This window comes from Schistocerca piceifrons, chromosome 2, assembly GCF_021461385.2.
Source record: "Schistocerca piceifrons isolate TAMUIC-IGC-003096 chromosome 2, iqSchPice1.1, whole genome shotgun sequence".
In the NCBI taxonomy this organism is placed as follows: Eukaryota; Metazoa; Arthropoda; class Insecta; order Orthoptera; family Acrididae; genus Schistocerca; species Schistocerca piceifrons.
Window position 1 is genome coordinate 889,398,166 of NC_060139.1, and position 26,049 is coordinate 889,424,214.

The 26,049-nt window shown below is 41.8% G+C and overlaps 1 non-coding gene across 1 annotated transcript; it reads left to right on the forward strand.

Annotated features, from left to right (window-relative positions):
- Nucleotides 1-1,497: 1,497 nt before the first annotated feature.
- On the forward strand, nt 1,498-1,608 carry LOC124778172. Its single transcript, XR_007015880.1, has one exon. It is a non-coding gene; the product is annotated as a U6 spliceosomal RNA (small nuclear RNA).
- Nucleotides 1,609-26,049: the final 24,441 nt, after the last annotated feature.

Consider the following 26,049-nt stretch of genomic DNA (forward strand, 5'->3'; position numbering starts at 1 on the left):
TCTCGGCAAATGAGAGTGTATTTGTCAGTGTAGCATCGCTAGCAAAGTCGGCTGTACAAATGGGCCGAGTGCTAGGACGTCTCTCTAGACCTGCCGTGTGGCGGCGCTCGGTCTGCAATCACTGACAGTGGCGACACGCGGGTTCGACGTATACTAATGGACCGCGGCCGATTTAAAGGCTACCACCTAGCAAGTGTGGTGTCTGGCGGTGACACCACACTAATCACATCGCATAACATTTCAAGCCCTGTTTGGGCGTTTGTGTAATCATGGGTCCTTTCAGGAAGATGAACGTGTATGGATGCGGCGCACTGTCCGTACACCAGATATGGACCGGTTCAAATGGTTCAAATGGTTCAAATGGCTCTTAGCACTATGGGACTTAACATTTGAGGGCATGAGTCCCCTAGAACTGCCGGAGGCAGGATTCGAATCTGCGACCGTAGCGGTCGCGCGGTTCCTGCTCAGTCCCCTGGAACTTAGAACTACTTAAACCTAACTAACCTAAGGAATCACACACATCCATGCCCGAGGCAGGATTCGAACCTGCGACCTTAGCGGTCGCGCGGTTCCTGACTGCAGCGCCTAGAACTGGTCGGCCACTATGGAGGACCGGGTTCTACAGGATGTCGAAACGAACCCTATTACAAGCTCCAGGCAAGTGGCCCGCCAACATGCTATGCACCAAAGAAGGATTACGTGTATCCTGCATGACAACCGCTACATTCCGTATCACCTACAATCCCATTGTGGCCACTTTGAAAATATGTTGTGACGTGGATGCGATGCAGCTCTGTACTGTGTTCCGGGACGATTCGTTCCCGCTGCATGGACACCGTCCATTTCTGGTCACATATTCATAGAAAACGTTTCCCTCCTTCTCCAGTGAGGAATGCGTCCCTGCAGTCGGTTTTGTTAATGTTCGCGCTGGATATGACAATCTAGATATTTTACACACGGCACCGAAAACCTACACGTTAAACATACTGCTCGAGAAGGACATCTGAGTTCGCGGTAAGTGAGAGACACATCGCTTGCTCAGTGAACAAAACGACTTCAGACTTGGCTGATCTTTCGAGACTTGCTGTTGCACCAAAACAACAAATGCGGCAGGCCACGTTTCAGTCGATGCTCACTTGTCTTCCAGAGGCTGCACGTCGGCCACATGTCGTGGTCTGTTTGGCCACGACTACAGTTTCAACACTTCAAGTAAACAGGGCGGCCGCGAGATGGCGACGATACCAGAGAGCAACAATCCATTTAACTTCAGTATTAATGTAACTGAGTGTTGCCCGTTCTGTCAGACATAACCGACTGAACAGACAACACTCGGTTACATTACAACATAGTAGAGCGCTACGGCTGTATGACATATTTTTCTCTACGGGAATCGAGAATTTCTGACTGGAAGGTGTGATGACCGACGGACGTAGCAAAGCAGCGAGCGATTGGTTGAGAATTTGTGTCGGACAGGAGGTGTGTCCGGATAGCCGAGAAGTACTTGCTTCGGCAGTACAAACACTAAAATTGGAACGATACAGACGATACAGAGAGGATTAGCATGGCCCCTGAGCAAGGAAAAAAAAGAAAGAAAAAAAAGACGGTTAAGGCAACAGACCTAGAGAAGTTTAGAGTCCTGGTCCGATACAAATTTTCAGCTTTTGGCTTTGCAATATCACAATGTCCTGTGCGGCTGGGAGTCATGTTTTCCCAACTACCTTTTTCCCTTTCTCCTGCCTTTGTCTATTTAGGATATTAAAATTAATATTTTGACGCTTTGGCTGGATATTACACTAGTGGCCATTAAAATTTCTACACCAAGAAGAAATGCAGATGATAAACGGATATTCATTGGACAAATATATTATACTAGAATTGACATGTGATTACGTTTTCACTCAATTTGGGTGCATAGATCCTGAGAAATCAGTACCCAGAACAACCACCTCTGGCCGTAATAACGGCCTTAATACGCCTGGGAATTGAGTCAAACAGAGCTGGGATGGCGTGTACAGGTACACCTGCCCATGCAACTTCAACACGATATCACAGTTCATCAAGAGTAGTGACTGGCGTATTGTGACGAGCCAGTTGCTCGGCCGCCATTGACCAGACGTTTTCAATTGGTGAGAGAATGTGCGGGCCAGGGCAGTAGTCGAACATTTTCTGCATACAGAAAGGCCCGTACAGGAACTGCAACATGCGGTCGTGCATTATCCTGCTGAAATGTATGGTTTCGCAGGGATCGAATGAAGGGTAGAGCCACGGGTCGTAACACATCTGAAATGTAACGTCCACTGTTCAAAGTGACGTCAATGCGAACAAGAGGTGACCGAGACGTGTAACCAATGGCACCCCATACCATCACGCCAGGTGATACGCCAGTATGGCGATGACGAATACACGCTTCCAATGTGCGTTCACTGCGACGTCGCCAAACACGGATGCGACCATCATGATGCTGTAAACAGAACCTGATTTCATCCGAAAAAATGACGTTTTGCCATTGGTGCACCCAGGTTCGTCGTTGAGTACACCATCGCAGACGCTCCCGTCTGTGAAGCAGCGTCAAGGGTAATCGCAGCCGTGGTCTCCGAGCTGATAGTCCACGCTTCTGCAAACGTCGGCGAACTGTTCGCGCAGATGGTTGTTGTCTTGCAAACGTCCCAATCTGTTGACTCAGGTATCGAGACGTGGCTGCATGATCCGTTACAGCCATGCGGATAAGATGCCTGTCATCTCGACTGCTAGTGATAAGAGGTCGTTGGGATCCAGCACCGCGTTCCGTATTACCCTCCTGGACGCACCGATTCCATATTCCGCTAACAGTCATTGGATCTCGACCAAGGCGAGCAGCAATGTCGCGATACGATAAACCGCAATCGCGATAGGCTACAATCCGACCTTTAGCAAAGTCGGAAATGTGATGGTACGCATTTCTCCTCCTTACACGAGGCATCACAACAACGTTTCACCAGGGAACGCCGGTCAACTGCTGTTTGTGTATGAGAAATCGGTTGGAAACTTTCCTCTTGTCAACACGTTGTGGGTGTCGCCACCGGCGCCAACCTTGTGTGAATGCTTTGAAAAGCTAATCATATGCATATCACAGCATCGTCATCCTGTCGGCTAAATTTCGCGTCTGTAGCACGTCATCTTCGTGATGTAGCAATTTTAATGGCCTGTAGTGTATAATAAAATAATCGGTAAGTTACATTTGCCTGCTTTAGGTAAATTTAGTTCTTACACACTTTTTTTTAAAAAAATCTTACGCTTACTTGATAATTTAGAATAACACACTATCCGATCAAGTGTATCCGGACTCCCACATGTAGTGGAGAATTGAACCCAAGGTGTTATTGCAGGTGTACCCACCAGTATTAAAGGAAGAGGGGCGTATAATGTGGTCACTAGAGAAGCAGTAACAGCAGGGTGGGTCAGTCAGAGGAGCTCAGATACGTGGACCGTCTACTAGTGAGTGAGTGTCACTCGAGGAACAAATCCATCGCGGACATTTTAACCCATCTACAGCCGCCCCAGTCGACTGTTGCTCATACGAGTGTGTAGCGGAAACGCGAAGGAACAACAACAGCTAAACCAACATCAGGCCGGTCCCAAGTACTGACGGACAGGAACCGTCGAAAATTACGGAGGGTGGTTGCAGAATATCACATGAAATCAAGAGCACATTGTAGAGTGCCACCAGCAGTCCAGCGACTGCGTGGAGCGAGTTAAAAAGGATGTGGTGCAATGGTTGAGTAGCTCCTAACAAGGCACATATTTCTGTGGTCAGTGCTAAGTAGCGCTTGAGGTGGTGTAAAGAGCAACGTCACTGACTAGTGGATGACTGGAAACGAGTTGTCTGAAGTGATAAACAACGCCATATCCTGTGACAATCCGATGGAAGGTTTGGGTTTGGAGAACGCCCGGAGAATGTTGCCTGCCATTGTGTATAGTGCCAACAGTGGGGTAAGGAGGAGGTTTTGTTACGGTATCTGTCTTACGTGGTCAGGTTGTGGTTCCTCTATTGAGCTTAAGAAAATACTAAACACGGGAGTATATGAACACATTTTGTAGCATTGTGTACTGCGTACAGTAGAGACGGTCAGAATTACAACTCAGCATTTGTGGAGAGTGGTTCGTGCACAGTAACAAAAAATGGCTCTGAGCACTATGCGACTCAACTTCTGAGGTCATCAGTCGCCTAGAACTTAGAACTAATTAAACGTAACTAACCTAAGGACATCTCACACATCCATGCTCGAGGCAGGATTTGAACCTGCGACCGTAGCGGTCGCTCGGCTCCAGACTGTAGCGCCTAGAACCGCACGGCCACTCCGGCCAGCGCACAATAACACTCCTGAAATAGACTCTTCTGTCCACAATGCCGACCTGCATGCAATGGAACACATTTGAGATGAGTTACAGCGTCACAGTTGCTCCTGATCCCAGAATAAAACCTCACTACTTCTCTAGTTTCAGCTCTTCAAGAAGAATGGGTTGCTACTCCTCCACAAACTGTCATACATCTCAGTGAAAGCGCCCCCGGCAGTGTTCAAGGTCTCATAATTTGGCGTAGAGTGGCCAGACGACTACACTAGTGCCCACTAATCGCTGTGCGGTCCGCCCCTGGTAGGCGAGTGGTCAGCGCGCCGGAATGTCATACCTAACAGCCCGGGTTGGATTCCGCTCAGGGACAGGTGTTGTTATGTTGTCCTTATTATCATCCTTTCATCCCCATCTACACGCAAATCGCTGAAGTGGCGTCAACCCGAAAGACTTTCACCAGGCGAACGGTCTACCCGACGGGATTCCATAGCCACACGGCATTTCCGTTTTCCGTTCATGTGCTGATACTATTGATCACATAGTGTATGCTAAAAATGGTGCTAATCCATAGTAAAATTTATTACATTTATTCATTATAGGTAATGAAGAAGTATTCGAAATTCTTAACTTTGACGCATACATTTCTATAACCGATCTAAACTGAGTTGTTTATAGGAATGGTGACATTGGACGTTACCAATGTAAACTGATATGGTGGTTATTTTTCGCGATTAGGTGTTCTTATCAACATGAGATTTTCTTCTATGACATATATATTCATTTATTTATGCTGAAAACGAAAACTTCAAAAAAAAAGTGAACAGATTTATATTCCTTATATTATTAGAAGTTTGGCTCTTTACAAATCGTTATCTCAGTATTGGCAGCAGCCATACCTGAGTGTCAGACTACAAGAGCCATTCTAATACGAACAGAAAAACTCTATCAACGCCTTTGACAGTATCCTCGCAGCTAATATCCTTGTGCCAGGACGATATTCTTGATTCGCCACGCCAGGGTGATAGTTAAGCGTAGGGAGAAACACTATATTAGCGCATTTGATCGCAGCGAGGTGCCCATCTACTGGGAGAACCCATCACCGATGTCTTTGATGTTCTGTGTTTTTCACGTGGTCTCATGCGAAGGGTGCATCGAGAATCTTTCGATTCGGAGCCAACTGCTGCCTACACTTCGAAGTGACGTGGGCAATAAGGTTTCCAGGACAACAGTCACTGTCGACGATCGCGAACCGAAACAGACAATAGAAGCACCATTGTAAATGGATATGAGCGTTTGGCATCATTGGCTGGGAGGCCCCTTGCAGGGCAGGTCCTGCCGCCTTGGTGCAGGTCTTATTACATTCGACACCACATTGGGCGACCTGTGTGCCGGATGGGGATGAAATGATGATAAAGACAATACAACACCCAGTCCCTGAGTGGAGAAAATCTCCGACCCAGCCGGGAATCGAGCCCAGGGCCGTAGGACGGCAATCCGTCACGCTGACTAATCAGCTATCGTGGCGGACAGCACCATAGTACAGTCACCATTTCAGTGGTGGATAGTATCACTCTGCGCACAGAAGTCACAGACCCAGACGTTGCTTGCTGAAAGCCACAGAACACAGATATTGACATGGGCATGAGAGTGCTAATTTGTCCTACGAGGTCACTCTGTTTGCTTTCTTTTGAGTGTATCTGGGTCGCTATCGAGTGTATGTGAGTAGCTTGGAAAACCTCCGACCAATCAACATGGCTCTCCTATACTTTCGGTGTTGCACAGATTTCGTGCCAAGTTACGTCGCCGACATCAACAGAGCGAAAAAGAGCGCTACTGGGTTCTGTGCGGGTGTATCTAGAGTCTAATTTAATTGACCATGCTGCGTCTGAAATATCTCACAAGCCTAGGGGATTCCGAAATCACCGAAAAAGGCATATACACACATGTCAAATAAACTTTCGAGTTTCTTCCTTCTAACTGGTAGCCCCCATATCCATTTCTCTAAAGAATCGAACTTCCATGTATAAAAGAGGTTCAGTCTTCTGATTACTTCAGAAAACATTTGAAACTGTGAATAAAAATCTCTCGGTGTACATGCCGCGTCAATTCAGGATGGGTGTTGTGTTGTCCTTATCCTGAATTGACGTGGCATTCACACCGAGAAATTTTTATTCGAGAAATACGTCGCGAAAGACTTCGTAGCCATATTTGAAACCGTGTTTACAGTTTCTTGGAAGTCGCTAAATGCTCTCATTATCAAACACTGGATGAATATAGTTTGGGTAATTTCTGCTCCATTGTAAGGAAAACAATTTTTTCACTCTTTTCAATGTTTATGAGGTCAGATCTTACTGACCTATGTGTCGAAGAATGATATACTTTTGCAGGTACATTCAATGGTGCTTATGGTATATCCAAAACATGTTGCGAACTGAGTTAGAAGTAAAGACGAAATAAATTAAAACATCATTCCCGATGCTGAAGGTTTACGGCATGAACATCGAAATTTGAAATTATGTTGCAGTTTGCAGGAAGTTGCTAAGTGTTCTCATTCTCAAATACTAGATGAATGCACTCTGGGTAATTTGCACGCCGTTAGTTAATCTGCCTCAAGACATCTACCAAGTTTACAACTTAAATAATTCCCTTTCTGTGTTAATCCTTAAAGAGTAGATTATGACAGCATTTAAAATTTTTGGATTATTTATACGTAAATTTTGAAAATCAAAGTTTTTTTTGCCCCTGAGCCATTACAAGGTGACCTGCAATTGGGACCATGCGATCGTTTTAGCCGTTTAGTAATATAGATCAAACAGCATTTCACAAATTTCTCAGTTTACCAAATTAACAAGTATTACAAAAGCAGTCCGCTTGCATCTATTCACAGTTCTACCTGTCAGATCACTGGCTGTCACACCTGAAACACCCTCAAATGGAGTCGACTATTTCGCAACCTTTCACGACTTGGAGTGTCTCTGCGCTAGGAATGCCTACTGCGTAAGCAATTGCTACTTATGGCTCCCACAAACAATAATCGAAACAACAGAGGTCAGACAAAAGTGAATGAAATTTATTCATGTTTTTTGAAGCCTTAGCTAAGTGTTACATTTAGTTATCACGCACCAACATGTTTATACTTGCAACAATGTATTTTCTCCATTTTTCCATATCGGTGTATGGCACTCACAAATGCACGCTTTTATAGATTTTGGTTTTGCAACGACAGGGAACATAGACAGCAACAACATATTTAAAAATAACGTCCGTACGAGAATGGTCCGTCTCCATGTCTTGGACCTTCGCTTTTGTGGGAAGTGGCCTTAACACGACCTCCTATAGATCGTATCTTAATTCAGCCTTGTCTCTAACTTGCGACCCTTCCGCATGAAATAATACAAATGTTAGGATAAGATACTGTCGGATGGAATGGGAGAGATTCAAAACACTTAACGACAATTCGGTTTTCAGTTTCATGTTGTTTCACAAAAACATTTCGAACAGCACTGCCAGTTTCTTAAACTTTGCTTCTTGGTCAGACCTAGTCTTCAGTCTTTGACGACGCCGACCTCAGTGGTCCTCTGAAATGTTTGTTAGTAGCTGGTTCTTCTCTCTCTCTCTCTCTCTCTCTCTCTCTCTCTGCTCTCTGTTCTTTAGGAAATTTTATACTGAAGGCGTTTCGACTGTGTTGATCCTATCTCCATCGTTTTATTCGTACGAGATGTAATATGGATTTGATTCCAGGTAGAAAAAAAATACTCCCACCTTGTAGGGAGTGATGCTGTTTTTATTACGACACAAAAAAAGCCAGTCACGATTAACTGAAGGAAGTAGAAGAGAACAGTCGTACAGTCATGTCGCTTTTCAAATGTACGTAAAAAACATAAAAAAACAGCTCGGGTGGAAAAGAAAGTTTCGTCCTTTATCATGAATGTACCCAAAACTCATTATTCAAGCTAATTAGCGTTATAATTAAGAGTAACCAGCGCAATGAACGACTCCCAGCGCATAGCAAAGCATGCGCACGGCGCGTGTGAGAGGGGAGGATCCACCGAAAACGCTGTTGTTTAAATGCAATTATCGTGAATGTTTGCGATTCAGGGTAAATCGTTTGTCAAAGGGAGCTTTACATGGACACGTTTTATACCACAAGAGCGACAATTGGCAGAGAGAGATAACGACACTTACATGGTAATCAGGCACGAACTGCAAACTGCATGGCTATGTGACCGCTGCTATTGCTCAGTCATTGCTTACAGGAATGAATATGTCTCGTGCGTAACTAATTATTCGACACGATTCCTAAAAATATGGCAACTTACAAACAGAAAAGAAATTATTTTCTTAGTATCGTCACGTATAGTGTTTCAAAGCCCTGGAGAGCGTCCACGTGGAACGCGTCCAAAATAATTGCGAATAACGTCTGGAGAACTGTTAACGTAGCATCTGAATGGTAATTAGGACATCCATCCCCTACACGAATAATCAGATAAAGATATCAGTAACTTTAGAAGCATATCATTGTCCTTAAAATAAGACTGTATGTGATGCGCAGCACCTCCTATTAAGAAGTGGAAAGTCATCACTACAACTGAATTCCTATTTAGATGTTTGCTACTATAATGTTGATAGAAAAAGTGCCCATTCTTTCGTGTAGTGAATATAAAATCTGTCGAAGCTCTCTGTGTCCAGTGGTCTTTCCTTTACCATGAGTATTCAGTTGTTTGCAGCTCCGTGTTCACTTATTTCTATATTTCTAATTTTTAGCTTCTTACTTGTACCGAATGCAGGATAGATTCAGCTAGGTAATTTCTGATGTCTGAAATTAGTATTATAGCCTCCACTTCATCATCTTCCGTTTTGGTACCACCAAGATACATTAATTAATTGATTTTGACACATTAATTAATTATTGTATTATAAAAAAGTTGCTTTTTTTCTTTCTCTGGACGGAAGATCTTACTTTTCAATTCATTGAATGCATCTTACGTTGCTGACAAAGTCTGATATTTGTTCAAGTACTGCTTATCAGCAAGGACTCTATTTAGTTTTAATGTTTTATGTAGCTTTCTTTATTTTCGGAGTAACTTTCTAATACTCTTTCGGAACCATGTTGCTTGCTGTTCATTCCTGGCTTCCACTGCGCAAGCTAAGCTCAAAGCATTATTGCATCTGAGCGATGGATTATTAAACGTCTCCTTCCGAGTGCTAAGTAATTTCGTTGCTGCCTGTTGAGAAATTTTCTAGTCATCTAATTGTCAGTGTGAAACAGTAATACCTTCCTATCATATTTATCTTGTTCAAATTCGTAATAAAAGATGCTATATCGACCTTGCGGTCGCTGATTCCTAGCTTTCCATTAAATGAATCGTAAAGGTTGGCCAACTATGGTACCATTGGACCTAACGTGTTTCGCACATCTAAAAAACTGGGGCAAGTCCCTCAACGAGCAATGCACACGAAGAAACACCAGTTTCCTGGATATCTGCAGCCCGTTATCCTTTTTAAAGGCACTCCGCAGTTTCATAGTTGCGCTCAGATGTTAGTAAACTTGTTCTTGTCTTGTAAGTAGTCCACGTCACACCCATAACACTCTAACACCGCTACAGTAACCTGTCTTCTAACTTTTGCCCGCTCATGGTAGAGGGCGCAACTTTTACGTTTGACCAATACCAGAGGAGGACAGGTAGCGCCGGTGTGACGTCAGTCCACGTCGCTGTACAAGCTCCCAAGGAACAAGATTTCAGCATGTGACGTCACTGCCCTCTGTAGTGCTGCTACAGGGGAAGAAGCGTGGGGGATGCAGAAGTTTAGGAAAGACGGGAAAAAGCTGATGTTAAGAACACAACTGATGCCTTGGATATCGTAATTTTAATGCTGACTGTTTCAATTATTTAATGGTCACAGATTATAAACAACTGCATTTCAGCTATATGCCATGAGAAAATATATAAAAGTTCTAGTTTAATGTGGAGGACATTCATGTTATAACTTAAACAGAACAGAATGTAATGCCATTTACGATATTTTCGGTATTTTCAATTTAGTTTTTTAACTAGTTTATCAGTGATAGTATCTAATGTTTTGGATATTTGTAATCGAAGACTGCATATTAGGTCATGACCTGACAATGTGCTTCGGGTTTTTGATTTTGCTAATTTCATAACAGAAAAGATTTTTTCGCACACATATGCCGAACCGAACACATATAGTATTCACGAAGCAAGTGAATACAACCTTGGAAATCTGATTTGGAGAACATTCTTGTAGAAATCAGTCATGCCCTCCTTGTGGTTTTATTTGCCCTTCAATAAATCGTCACATTGTAAGTTTAACAGTTCCATTTGTTACCTGGTAGGAATATTGTTGACTACCACCGAATACGGGGCTGCAAAGAGGTGAAAAGCACTAGACATGAAACATGGACTTAAATTGGTTACAAAGATCTTATAGGATTTGCACATATTCTTCATAGAATTTAATGACTGGCGTACTCACAGTGTTACCAGCCAGCAGTTCATTCGCCCACTGTATGTCATGATTTGGTATAAGTGACCTGTTAAGTGAGGAAGGAAAGATAAGTCAGAAATCAAGGTGGTATTGATTATTCATGAATAACGCTATTTCTTCTCTCAACTGAAATGATCGATCTAACGCCTAACCCCTGCTCAACCAGCGCACGATACAGTGTTAAGGAGATCATCATCATGACTGCCACATTCTTCAATAAAAGTTTTAAACTGTCTTTGTCTAAGGTTTCTTGACCGAATGGAATTTTTAACTTGTGTTATGGTATCCATAATATTTTTAACTTTAATGTATTTGGTGCAAATATTCTCTTGATGCAGATTGCACTGGATTGCATTAAGATCATGTATTGCTCTAAGAATACGTCTTATATATTCATTCATCTGTGTCGTTAACCCAACTGCCTCGTACCTTAGACCGAGCCCCATCTGTTGCGACAGAAACAAGCTTATTCCAACTGAGTCCAGCGTTTCCAAGATCTCTTTCAACCCCTTTGAAAATGTCCAACCCCGTGGTGGTGCCCTTAAGGAGAACTAAAACTAACAGTTACTCTGTGACGTTCTGCTTGTCATAGTCACCCGAATGAAAATAGCTAATTGTGCAGTATCTGATAAGTCACCACTCTCATCGACAGCTAGTGTAACAACGTAGAAAATTACGTGCCATAATACCTACTTCCTCATGAACATCTGCACCCATTTCCTGAACACGTCGCAATATAGTCTTACGAGACTAACTTACTCTTTCAAGTCTTCTACCAAATGTTGGCACATTTCTATAGCGGCGACCACAATCATTTCTTTCCCAAAATCCCCTTCCGTAAACGGCCTTACATTTTTAGCTATATGAAGAGCTATTATGTAGCTCAAATGGGCAGAAGCTTCGCTACTTTAGTAGTCCTTCACATCAGCATGTTCCTTTAATTTCGGTATTACTGCTCCACATTCTTCCACTTGATATTTCTCACATTCATTTTTGTGGCACACAGAGTAATGACACCGTAAATTGCATTTATTAACTTTCCGTACTACTCTATTACATCCTAAACACTTCGGAACTTAACCGCTATGCACAAACAGAATAAGGTTTTTCCATACAGAAACAATGGCTGCTCCGTCTTATTTGTACTCACAATATACTGTCATTGAGAGCACTAGAGCCGACTGTCCTCTCCAGTTCCGTACTCACAGCGCCTTTTCTCTAGGCAACATTGCAGTACACGGCTCTCGTCTGACGTAGTACTAGCTGGCAGGCCTGCTCTTTGTCCTGATACGTCACACCACCTGCAGGTGTCCTCCTTTGACCTAGACACACCGTCCGCTGCAACTAGTTTAAAATTTCAGTAACGAGCCAGTATGACAGTGCTGAGAGAAAGAAACCTTTACACAAGGTGAGAATTAGGCAGAGCCGCCAGGAGCTTCCTTTCATGTCATCTGAATATCGCGACGTTTCCGTCAGCGGATTCCTGGGAATGGGTGAACGATGCTACATTATCGCTTTCGGACCGGACGCGGCAGCAAGTCGTGGTGCGTCGAATTCCAAGTTCCATAGCCTTAAGCGCCAGTCATCGCAAGAACATATAATATGCAGACACACAACGTTTAATGTCACAGATAAACGACTGAGTGACGCTGTGAAATCGGTGTTGGAAAAGGGACTAAATTATGCGCCCACCACAGAGATGTTGCCGTTCGAGGATTTTATCAGCGCCGTGAGCAAGGTGTCTTGAAATCTGAGATTGCTGAAAAATTAAGGCGAGAGAATTGCAAGGCCATAACTAAAATGTCAGCACCCTAGCAGAATATCGACACTGAAGAAAGAAAACCGCTCTGTTCTTTAAGAGGAGACATAGATATAGTAATTTTACTTCCTGCCAAGGGAAATGCTGCTGTTTTCCTGCCTGCAACTTCTTACTTAACGAGATAACTGTTTTACTGCAGGATTCGGCGTGTCGTCCTCTCCAGAAGGATCGAACTGATGCAGTACAAAGGAAGAATACGTCCTCCTCAGGTTTCCTGAACATCTTAAAAAGAACTTAAGAGTACAAGCCCTTAGTTCCACAACGACTTTCTGGGGTAAGATACATACGGACAGGGTTCCGCTTCGTCCCATTATGAGCATATAAGAGCCCCAACACTTTACCTAGGAAAACATCTGGCTTCTCCTCTGAAACTTTTGGTAGGAAATGCGAACATCATATTCGAATCTCAGAAGATCTTATACAGCGACTGAAGGCTTTTTGTTTCGAGCCAGCTGACTTATTAGCGAATTTTGATGTGATCTCTTTGTTCACGCGAGCACCTCGGGGGATTCACTACGACTCACAGTAGCTAAGCAGAAGGAGGACATCCTACATCTATTCAGACATGGGCTTATCTGGAATTACTTTTCAATTAATGGACAATATTTTGGGCAAACTAAGGGTATTGCTATGGGTGCCCATCTGTCTCCCACAGTACCTAAGCTTTTTATGGAAAACGTAGTGCAAAAAACTCTTTAGTCGCCGGTTTTGAAACCTAAATGTAGCTGGAGATATGTGGACGTCACCTTTGTAGTATGCCACATGGGGCTTCCTACATTTTGGTAAACCTCAATTCCCACCATCCGAGTATTTTCTTCACGATGGAAGTGGAAGAAAATGGTGACCTCCGGTTCTTAGGCGTCTTGATTCCAGGAATGATGATTCCTTAGGTCACAATGCCTTCCGTAAACCAACTCACGCTGACCTTTATCTACAAGCTACGAGCTGCCATCGTCCGTCTCAACGCAGTGGTGTTTCACGGACTTTGGTTCATAGGAATACAATTATTTCAGATCCAGAGCGCGTATCAGCCGAGCTTAGCCATCTTCGCTCTGCGTTTGTACAAATCGGATACGGTAAAAAACAGATCCGAAGTGCACTTCAACCTGCACGCGCTAAGCCTCAATAACAGCCTGAAGAAACGGAGAACTCCACAAGGATTGTTTTTCTACCCCATGCCGGAGGCGTGTCCTTTAAGATCGGCAGGCTGTTCAGGAAACATAAAATATGTCTTCTGCCTTCCAACGCGAGTGCGAACGATGCTGGATTCTCTCAAAGACAACCTACATCTGATGTGACCAGGGATATATAAAATCCCTTGCCAGACGTGTTGCACTGTTATAGATAGATGCGCTGAACATGGACGTCATACCAGATTGGGTCAACCAGAAGAATCTGATCTTTCTGAACACTGGCTTGACACTTAACATAGCATGAACAATGGAAAGGCAAGAATTCTTTCGTCTGCCTCCACGTACTTCATCATTAAAGAAGCAGGCGAAATTCATATAAGTATCGACCACATTAATAGAGACACGGTATTTCAACTCAGCAACGCCCGGGAACCAGCACTGGCAGTACTAAGGCATCACCGGTCGCAGAAGAAAGAATCCGACGAGTCAACACAGAGGGATAATCAGAGTCCGGACACATCAAACAGACGCCAACACTATCCTCGAGCACGCGCTGCCTCGGAATTTTCAGACGCGCTTTTGCCGCGTCGCGCATTCGAAGAATGTGATCCGTTTCTCCGGCATAGGATACGGGACGTGGTTGACCTCTATCATTTTGCCTACTATGACGTTATAGTTCAACCCTTAGCACTTTTCTAGCGATCTAGCACATATATTGGTCAGCCACTGCAGCAACATTGAGTAAGCAACTGAAGATGAACAGCAGCTAACTCGTTGAAATACTGTGCAGATTCCACAACATTATCCGACGCGCTGCCCGTGAAACACTGAAGTATATGAAATTCTGGTACGATAATGCCACGCTCTAGATCCTACAGTCCCAACTACCTAGTAACGCTGGTTGAAATAATTTTAAGATCATGCTATCTTCTCAAAAACGTGTTTTTCAAGAGGTACTATATTTGCTTCTCCTACTCTTCAAGGCATGAGATCGGTCCAACCGCCTGTTGCTAAGAGGTGTCTGCCCTCATAAATTGCGTCTTACTTTTAATTATTTTCTGGTAGTATCCCTGTAACAAGACTCCAGAATCGTTAGAACGTTCCACTTGCATTTTACTGGGTGCTCGGTAGCCCTCATTGCTGCAATAGTTGGACGCAGCCGTCACACACTCGCGCTAACTATGGTGCACTTGCTCAATTACAATTTAAATATCTACCGATCCAAAGGTACGATAAGGATGCGGTTTGCACCAATCATTATTAAATTAAGCAGAGAAAAAATTGAAGATATGTGCCACTATTGTTGTTATTTTTACTGACTCGATTACTTTCATATCTCTGCCGCATTTGAAGGTGAAGAAAGCATTCGGATGCTGTCTCAGAGACAGCGAGAGCCACCTGTCAGGAGGTGGCGTGACGTCAGCACTGTCTTTATTATTCGTAACAGACCGAGGTGAGAGTAAGGCATGCTGACACCAAGCGGAGCCATCCAGGTGTGAGAAACGGTAGTTGACAGTTAACTGAGCGACTTGTCTTTCATGACGAGGTTACGTGCAATAGTAAAATCGTCAATAATTAAATGGATAAAAAACGATTTAGGATCGACGTCGTGCAGTTTTCATTTATCAGTATTTGAAATTACCACAATTTAGTTAATTTAATTGAGAAAACCGTAATAATTACTGAAGGAATGTTGGGAAAACAGGTTTCTGTAAGTCTCATGATAGGCCAGTTTGTACTGCCGTTCTCTAGAGAGGGAGAGGACAGTTCACAGGAGCAAAACTGACCACCTAGCTCGTTGATCCAGCAGGAAACGGACGTTTTTCAGACTAAGTGAAATGCATAGGCCCAGACTTTGTCAGTTGAAGCTGATGAGCTCAAAAATTTGGACTGTTGTTTGGCTGGAATGCTTATCATATTAGTAGTTCTAACAATTAAGATGATTAAATGTATCATTCACATTAAAAGCATGATTTTTTGTTATTGATTATTATGTACGATGGACATATAGGGTTAATGAGTACAGAGATAACTTCATTTTCAGATTCAGTAAAATTCTTCCGCATTATCAGTATGTAAAACTACTGACGTTTCGGTCACTGTTGCAAGTGACCTTCTTCAGAGTGTTTTTATTGACTGTGACAATGGCTGCAGAAGCCTACGTCAGGTGGTGTTCTTGTTCAGCGATGTATGCGAATGGCTAACCTCCAGGGAATCTGCAATAAGTATATCAATTTTTGCAATAGCATTTCTCATACTTCAACTGATGACTTATGCTATGCAAGGTCCCTTTGCCAGACCAGAAACTTTTCATCTTGTTCTCGTAGCTTAATGACCATTTTTGTTATGAAGCAGTTCTTATGGTACCTATTTTTTTGTCTCAGAGTACTTTATATGTTTCCACGATAAAATATGTATTGCATGCATCTAAAAACTCAAAATTAATACTTTTTTCAGTACAAATATATAAGTGCTTAAGAATTTTTCCAGAGATTGTCGTAAAAATATATTTTTCTCGAAAATTTTGTTGTGATTTATATTTTTTGGTAATGACTGGGAAACATTTTGTTTTGGAAATAGTCCATAATACTATAGTTTGAAAAAGAGATGTCCAGCACATTTTTCAGAATATTTATTAACATCGTAAATGGTTACCAACTGGTAACGCTGTAAGTACATTAGATCCACTTGAATTGCCTAGTTTCTTGACGACATTTAAAATTTAAATACGATTTTACAAGGCAACCTTACTGCCTGGCCTCCTTCAATTCTCTTCGCACTTATACGATACGAAGGTCAGTACCTAGTCGGTAATATCCTCAGGCAGCCCGACTCAGACTCTAAGGAATTCTAGAAAAGTCGTCCTAGCGTATAAACCTTGTACTTGCAAGGTTGCTGACACAAATCTTGCTGACAGCAATGATTTCTACTTTGTCTTGTATTCCGTATCGATTAAGGAATGGAAATTTTAACTGACAAATCCTGACACGTAATTCCTTAATAAGATAAAAGTTTTGTTTTAACTAATAATTGCATGAAAATGTAGTATTGATAACAAATTAAAAATCTCTTACAAAAATGCAAAACTTCAAATGTAAAATAATATTGTTTATTTTCTAGGGATTGAACAGTATTATTGATACGTGTAATTTTTTTCATTTAGAGCGAGGAACTTTTCGATTTCTGTATAAAATTTTAAATTATTTTCGTATCTGAAGTAATTAACAACAAAATGATGTTATATTTGTTTGTGATACACTGTCTAGTTGTTAATAAACATGAAATTTAAAAAAGTAAAATGTTGTTAGTATCTGGGTGATTATAACGAAGACTTTCACGCTACACGTTCTACATCTACATCTACTTCTACATACATACTCCGCAATCCACCATACGGTGCGTAGCGTAGGGTACCTCGTACCACAACTAGCATCTTCTCTCCCTGTTCCAAGCATCTTCTCTCCCTGTTCCAAGCATCTTCTCTCCCTGTTAACCTAAGGCTGATTATGTTAATGCAGCGTGTACTTAAACAGTGCCAGTAAATCTTCCAATCTTCAGAGACGATTTTTAGAGTTATTTTAAGAACTGTGTCATGCTGCTTTTGGAATCTCATACCTGGACACTGAGGTCCAAGTTCTATATGCATTAAGAAAATCGAAGAGGGTCAGTCCTTGAATAAAATAGTAGTAATTAGTGTGCTTCATTGGCCTGGTGCAACTCTTTCAACTGGAAATCCTTTGGTAACTTGAGTGTCGCTAACCTACTTTGGAATCCTGGAGGTGAAATGGGACCAACAGGTTAACGTGAAATCCGAACCACGTAGCGTTTCTGCAGAATCTCCGCAGCGTTGAGGACTGTAGGCTACATTAAACGTAGAGTGAAAAATTACCGTGGTTAGATTGGGATTCAGTTACTCGGGCTCTTAGGTGACACTAAACCATCAGGGCAGACAGCTCGCGCGTGATGTCCCCCAGGCCATTAAAGCAGCGCAGCAGATACCGCGCCTTGCATCGCTCGGCGGCCTACCTTCCAGGCGCGCTGAGTGCGGCCGCTCCGGACAGTCTGTGCCTGGTGCGGCAGCGGTAGGGCCCCGCGTGGCCGTCCTGCTCGCCGGCTTCCCGGATGTGCAGCTCACCCCACGGGAACGAAGAGAAGCGGCCTCCTGCAATAGACCGTACTCCTTCAGCTGCACATGTGCAGTCGGCATTGTTGCGTATGTTCGGGAGTGTCATCAAAATTGAGACTGAAAAGATAGCAGAGATAAGGTTCACAGATAACATTGTTGTTCTTAGGGAAATTGTAAAGGAATTATAGAATATGTTGACTGGCATGTACAGTGTGCTGAGTACAGAATGTGAATTGAGGATAAAAAAAAGCCGAAAGTAATGAGGAGTAGAAGAAATGAGATTAGCGATAAACACAACATCAATAACGGGGACCACTACGTAGACAAAGTGAAGTAAATCTGCTGCCTTCTACGACAGGCAAAGCAAGGAGGGCATAAAAACAGATGGTTAGTGCGAAACCTGTGCACGTGATGTGAACACAAATGTAATGTTGATACCAAAAACAGCTCGTAAACTGAAATGCGGATCGTGATATATTGCAGCTAAAACAAACCACTTCTGTATCTTCACTTCCTGCGGGTGGTCATTTATTACCGCTTCACCTTCCTAAACTACTTGTTTCTTGAAGTCGTTGTTCTGCACGTAAGAACACAATGGCTGAGGGCATCTTATAACAAAACGCCATGGCAGCTTCATAGACATTGCGTCGGTATTCACTGAGCATCAGAAACAAGACAACGTGCTAGTTGCCTGTTTACTGCCCCTAGATATCCGTGGCCTAGTTTGTCTGCACATTACGATCCGCCTTGCATACGGCAGTGTAGGGCGATATTCTACAGTGCAACGGAGTATGACTTCAAACAGCTCATCGAAAAAGTTTGGCATTCTGTGATAGCAAGAACTTCATGTACAGCATATTGCACCCATCCCTCAAAATTTCAACGTTTCTGACTGCTTTGAATGGAATGGTAGATTCTTTAAATCTGTTCTACGCCAAAAAAAAAAAAAAAAACCAATGTTCTTGGCTAATTTTTATCGTATTTTCAACACATTTATCTACTGGAATATGACATTTGCATACAAATCTCACTCTTATTTAGACTTAATTTCACGTGAATTTATTGTTCAGATTATCATTTTGGTTGACGTGTTTTCGTTGTTGTAATTAGTTTTCATTAGGACATTCAAAATCCCAGTTCCCAAGATGCAATACCCTATGATCTAAACAGTATATTTGAAAAAGATGATCCACACCAACAGCAAGTCTAGCAGTCCCACTTCCCTGTATTGTACTTTGAACTTTTTTTTTTTTTTAGTCATCGGTCTTCTGACTGGTTTTAATGCGGCTCATCAGGAATTCTTTTCATCTCAACGTAGCAGCTGCAGCTTACGTCCTCAGTTATATGCCGGCTGTATTCCAGTCTTTGGAGAAAAAGAAGCAGCTGTTTGAATATTAAGAGCTCAAAAGAAAAACCAAGTCTAATCAAAGAAGGAACAGCTGAAAGGTGGATGAATAGGTGGAGTATCTATTCAAGGGAGATGAAGTTGAAGGCAATATTGTAGAAATGGAAGATGAGATGGAAGATATGATACTGCGGGAAGAATCTGACAGAGCACTGAAAGACCTAAATCGAAACAAGGCCGCGGGAATAGAGAACATTTCTTCAGAACTACTGATAGGAGAGCCAGCCATGACAAAACTCTTCCATGTGGTGTACAAGACGTATGAGACAGGAGAAATACCCTGAGACGTCAAGAAGGATGTAATAATTTCAATTCCAAAGAAAGCACTTTCTGACAACAGTGAATATTGTCGAACTATCAGTATAATACGTCATGGTTGCAAAATACTAACGGATTTTTTAGAGAAGAATGGAAAAACTGGTGGAACAGGACATCGGAGAACATCAGACTGAATTCCGGAGAAATGTAGGAGCACGCGAGTCAGCATATAACGAATCTTGAAGGTACTTTAAGGGAAGGCGAACCTACGTTCGTAGCATTTTTAGACCTAGAGAAACATTTTGAAAATTCGACTTGAGTATTCTCTTTGAAATTCTGAAGGTAACAGGGGTAAAATACAGGGACCCAAAGTCTATTTAAAACTTGTAGAGAAAGCAGAAGGCACGTATGAAAGTCGAGGTGCGTGAAAGGGAAGCGGTGGATGAGAATGGAGTGAGACAGGGATGTAACCTTTCCCCCCTGTTATGTACAGTGAGTAAGTAGTAAAGGAAATCAAGAAAAAATTGAAGCAGGAATTAAAGCGAAGGGAGAAGAAATAAAAGCTTTGATATTTGCCGACAACATTGAAATTCTGTTAGATGCAGCAAAGGACTTTCAAGAGCAGTTGAACGGAATGGACAATCTCTTGACCGAAGCACATAAGATGAACACCAACAAAAGCAAAACAAGGATAATCAAATATAGTCGAATTCAATCAGGAGATGTTGAGGGAATTAGATTATGGAACGAGACACCAAAAGTAGATGAGTTTTGGTGCTTGGAGAGCAAAATAAATGACAATAACCGAAGTAGAGAGGATATTAAGTGTAGACTGACAATTGCAATTAATTCGCTCTGTCTCTCATGGGTTATAATCCTGCCTAGGTAGCAGAATTCCTTAACTTCATCTACTTCGTGATTCCCAATTCTGATGTTAACAGATCCTGTAGCTCATCTTCACTTTCACTGCAGATAGTAATGTCATCAGCGAATCTTATCGTTCATATCCTATCACCTTGAATCTTAATCTCTGTCTTGAACCTTTCTTTTTTTTGCGTCGGTGATTCTTCGACGTGTAGATTAAACAGTAAGGGTGAAATACAACGTACCTGTCTTACACCATTTGCAGTCCGAGCACGTCGTTCTTGGTCCTCTAGTCTCATTGTACCTTTTTGATTCTTTTACAGACTGTATACTAGCCGTCTTTCCAAACAATTTACCATTACTTTTCTCAGAATTTAGAATTTCTTGCACGATTTTACGTTGTCGAACGATTTTTCCAGTTCGACAAATCTTATCGAAGTGTCTTGATTTTTCTTCAGTCTTGTCTCCATTATCAGTCGCATAGTTACAATTGCCTCTGTTGTCTTTACGTTTTCTAAAGGCAAACCGATCGTCATGTAACAGATCTTCAGTTGTCTTTCCCATTCTTCAGTATATTATTCTCGTCACCAGTTTGGGCGAATGAGCTGTTAAGCAGATTGTGTGATAATCATGGTAGTTGTCGGTTCTTGCTATCTTCGAAATTATGTGGATGATGTTTTTCCGAATGGCTGGTGGTATCTCGCCAGTCTCATTCATTCTGTACAACTACTTGAACAGTAAATTTGTTGCTATTTCCCATAATGGTTTTAGACGTTGCGATGGAGTGTTATCGATCCCTTCTGCATTATTTGATTTTGTATCGTCACAAGCTGTTTTAAATTCTGATACTAATACTGGATCCTCTGTCTCTTTCCTGTCTACTACCATTTCTTCGTCCATCACGTCATCAGTAAGTCCTCCCCCTCTCAGAGGCCTTCAGTGTACTCTTTCCACCTATTTGCGCTCTCCTCTGAATTTAACATTGGAATTCCCGTTGCACTCTTAATGTTACCGCCCTTGCTTTTATTTTCACCAAATGTTGTTCCGATTTTTCTGAATGCTGAGTCAATCGTTTCGATAATCATTTCTTTTTCTATTTCTTCACATTTTTCATGCATCTACTTTCTCTTTATTTCATTCCCAAGTGACTTGTGTTTCTGTATTCCTGACTTTCCCTGAACATTTTTGTACGTCCTTTTTTCATCTAACAACTGAAATATTTCTTCTGTTACTCATGGTTTCTTCGTAGTTACCTTCCTCGTACCTAAGTTTTCTTTCCAAATTCCGTGAAGGCCCTTTTTAGAGGTATCCATTCCTTTTCTACTGAACTGCCCACTCAGCTATTCATTATTGTAGTATATATAGCGACAAACAACTTGAAGCATTAACACTTCCCTGTCCAATGTATTTCCTCATTTGTCCTGACTAGTCTCTTAAATTTCAGCCTACTCTTTGTCATTACTAATTTGTGATCTGAGTCTATATCTGCTGTTGGGTACGCTTTTGCTTCCACTATCTGATTTCGGAATATCTGCCTGACCATGATGTGATATAACTGGAATCTTCTCGTATCTCCCGACCTTTTCAAAGTATGCTTCCTTGTCTTGATATTCTTGAACAGAATATTCGCTATTACTAACTGCTGTTTATTGTATTACTCAATTAATCTTTCTGCTCTCGTATTCCCACTACCAAGCCCATATTCTCCCATAACCCTTTCTTCTACTCTTTCCTCTACAACCGCGTTCCAATCACCCATGACTGTTAGATTTACATTTCCCTTAACGTACTGAATTAGCTATTCAGTATCTCTCCATCTTCTGCTGGTGACGTCGGCATGTATGCTTGAACTACCAGATACTGTTGTCAGTGTTAGTTTTCTGTCGATTTGAATTATCAGACACTAATCACTTGAAGAAATAATAAGTTCATAAGCAGTGCCATCTATCATTCCCTAACCACTGTTAGAATCTGGCTTTCGACTATCTACTTTTGTTACTTGGATTGTTCTGTAAAATATGACGTACAGCATGAGTCAGTTATCTCACTAATTTCACGTAATTTACCCTAATTTGCAATCCGCTCTCATACATGTAAACAAGGAGATCCACATCCATGTAATTTTCTAACTTTCCAACGAGCAGTATTACCTATAAGTCAAAATCACACTACTTCCGGTAGTTCATCCAAACAGTAAACTCGAACGCAGCCTATTATTAAACATAATGTAGTTTACTAGATGACAGTTTATTCTTACCCTGTTATTGAAGTTGTTGGACGCCACCCAAAACTGGCAGTGCGTGGTTAGGTAAGCCCATGAATAAATCTCATGTCGGGTGCACTCCCCTTGTTGGAACGCGCCACAATCATTCACGTTTTTTACACTAAAATACGTGTACCGTCAACGCTGACACTTTTTTAATGTGAATGTTTAAATTCTTTCGAGCCATTACAGTACCTCAAATTAATGAACATTTTAACTGAAGACTGTCGTGGCTGATAAGACGGCTAGAATGTCATTGTCGTCAAAACGGGTGACCGTTCGACATGTTGATTCTCATTAGGGACTGAATTACATGAAATACCGAGGTGTAATCCATTATATTAAATTACTATATGATGGCGCTGGTGTGAACTGTGTTTTGTGCTACAGTACAACAATTAACTTCGACACTGTAATGGTAGGCGCTAATATGGTATAGTGCGCTAATAACTTTTCGTAGTAGACAAATTGGCCGTCGTTATTAATAATCAAACGTAGAAAGAAATAAAAGTTTGTGTGAAGGTGGTATTGTGTACATCTTTGAGCAAACACCATCCCGCACTCATTCAGACTTTCAGCTCTGTAATGATCAAGAGCGGTGCTATCGAGAAGATACTCGAGAATCACTACGGTCCCTAACCAAAACTAATGGAAATTTTATGTAAATTGATTGGTATACACTTGACTGAAATACATCAGCTTCATGACAAAAAAGAGTTATGTTCTACTTTTAAAAATTCTAATTCGTTGCTATAATTCTGGAATATAATTAAATAAAGAGTGTTCATAGTTCTACAGAAGAAGTAACATTTCTTACATTTACTAAATAAATATTCGTTTCAATTATTTCTGTGTGCGTTAAGAGCGACGGCACCTTGTTTGAAACAATCTGTATTTGATATCATGAAGAAATGTAAAGAATAATGTCCCTATTTTGTTTTTGTGTGACAGTTATGGAAGCAAAATGCTGTCCAGCTTACGAATAGTATTTTATGGAATAATAACGTATAAATCACAATACATTTCTAACATCTGTAATACGAAGACCTGGTGCAGAGTGCTTCATTTTTTGCAACACGTAGTGGTCGCATTGGATGCACTTTTAGTTCCGCTATTGCAGTGCTCGTTCTGACTCGTTAGAGGTGAAAAAATCACTATGGGCCAGTAATCATAACCATAAATCGCTTGTCCCGACCTATGTTTGGATGAGATTTGTATATTTTTGCCTGTTTGAGGTGCCTAATGCGTCTTCTGACGGAATCCTCTAACAGAAATGAATACGTATAATGAAGCTTCTTTGCATCGAAACCTTCCAATAAAAACGAAAAAGAGGGGGTAATGGGACAGGCACATAGCCGTATTCATTCAAGGCTAAAGTTATGCAGTAAATAGCTAATCGGTACAATAATGCTAGAAGAAATTTATTGCGAAATTAGTAAGTATAGACTTAAAATTACTAGTAATTGTCGATAGTACAACATTACGTACTCCTTTTCAAATATCTATACACAACAGATCGCCTGAACGGTTCTCTTTAGCGTAATTACGACCTGCCGACATGATGGAGGACGGGGCTTTCATCTTGACAAAATCACTTACATTTTGGCGCTAAGTGGCAACATAAAAAAGAGAAATACGTAATGCACAATGTGCACAGCTGTTGCAAGTAGATTGAAGCAAGGACAGAGAGACAGCCCAGCAGAAAAAAAGGAATAAAAAGCGAACACGGACTATCATATGGATTCGGGTTGAAAGGGATAGGAGCTACAGCCCCTTTATATAAGTCTTCCTCAGATGGGAACGAAACGTCGTGTGTCTAAGAAATTCGTTTGTGCATGGCATATTATCTCGGATGCTTTTAGTAAGTGCGATTGGCACTTTTTGATCATCTCAAATGTAAATACAGAAAATAGGGCTTTAGATTAATTCCTTCATAAACTGTGAGGATATATTCTTAACTTAAGTTGCGAACACAGTGAACGTAGCGTTGATCGAAATTCAGCGTCTATTCGCATTAGTGAATTCGACAGTAATCATTCGACATTTTGACTTTAATACCAACAAACACAGAGGATCCAGCAGGAACAGTTTGTGAGCCATATGGTTTCGCTTTAATTTTAGTCTTGTCCACAGAGCTGCACATTGTAAACACTGATCGTTGTCTTCTCACCCTGTAGCGAGGCATTTTCGCTCCCTTCAATGCAGTTCCCTGTGCAGCAGCCCGACCTAAACTGACGGGCAGTCAACGTCGGTTGGCCTTGTATGGTTGAGCCCCTGGTTCTCGTTGTAGGCCTTAATATCTACAGTAGGCATGCTATTGTAATAATATATCTGTCATCGGTGATGTGACTTTGTACTATCGTAAATAAAGTTTACTCTTTATAAATTAATCACCCTTCTCCTTTGGCTCCACTCAGAGCGATTACGAAACCATTCCAGTCCAGCTCTGCTTATCACAACGCTGCGCGTATCTCAAAGTTGCCTTGGCCGCAGCGTGCTACTAAAACGACCACAGCACGCTTCCGGATAAGGATTCGGACTTATAAACTTTTGCGTCTCTTAGCCCTTGTGTCATGAGATCATATGTCGAATTGAACCAACATGGTAATGGTTGGTTTTGTATCATATTAATACGCTGTGTAGATGTTAAAAAAATTGGTGGTCTATTTTTAACCTCTGCCTCTTGTGGTCGTAAGCGTCAGCTTGTTTCGTTGACCTTACATCGAGAACCAGAGGCTCAAGCATCCAACAGTATATAAGGCCAACCGACATTGACTGACCGTCAGTTTGCGTCTGGCTGCTGCACTGGTAACTGCATTCGAAGGACCAACATGCCTTGTTACAGGATGAGAAGACGACGATCAGTGTCTACAATATACAACTCTGTGGACAACATTAAAATTAATGCCGAACCAGATGGCTCACAAACTGTTCTTGCTGGATCCTCTGTATTTATTAATGGTATCTGGTAAATCATGTTACACATTTAGCATGCCTACTGTCTTGGGAACACGTAATAGACGAAAAATTAATGATGTTGAATCTGTGTATGTTTGGTTTAAAGGTGATGACTGTTGTAGTGATGCCTCGCCACGGTATGGGAAGACGACGGTCTGTGTCTACAATCTACAAGTCCTTGGAGAACATTAAAATTAAAGCCTAACCATATGGATCATACACTGCTTTTGCTGGATCCTCCGTATCTGTTGGTGGCATTCTGTACTTTAGCCATATTAACGTCGACTTGAACCAGCTCAGTAATGGTTGGTTTTGTGATGCATTAATACGCCCTGCAGATATTAAGAAAATTGGTGGTTTAGAGAATGTGATAGTGTGCAGCATAAG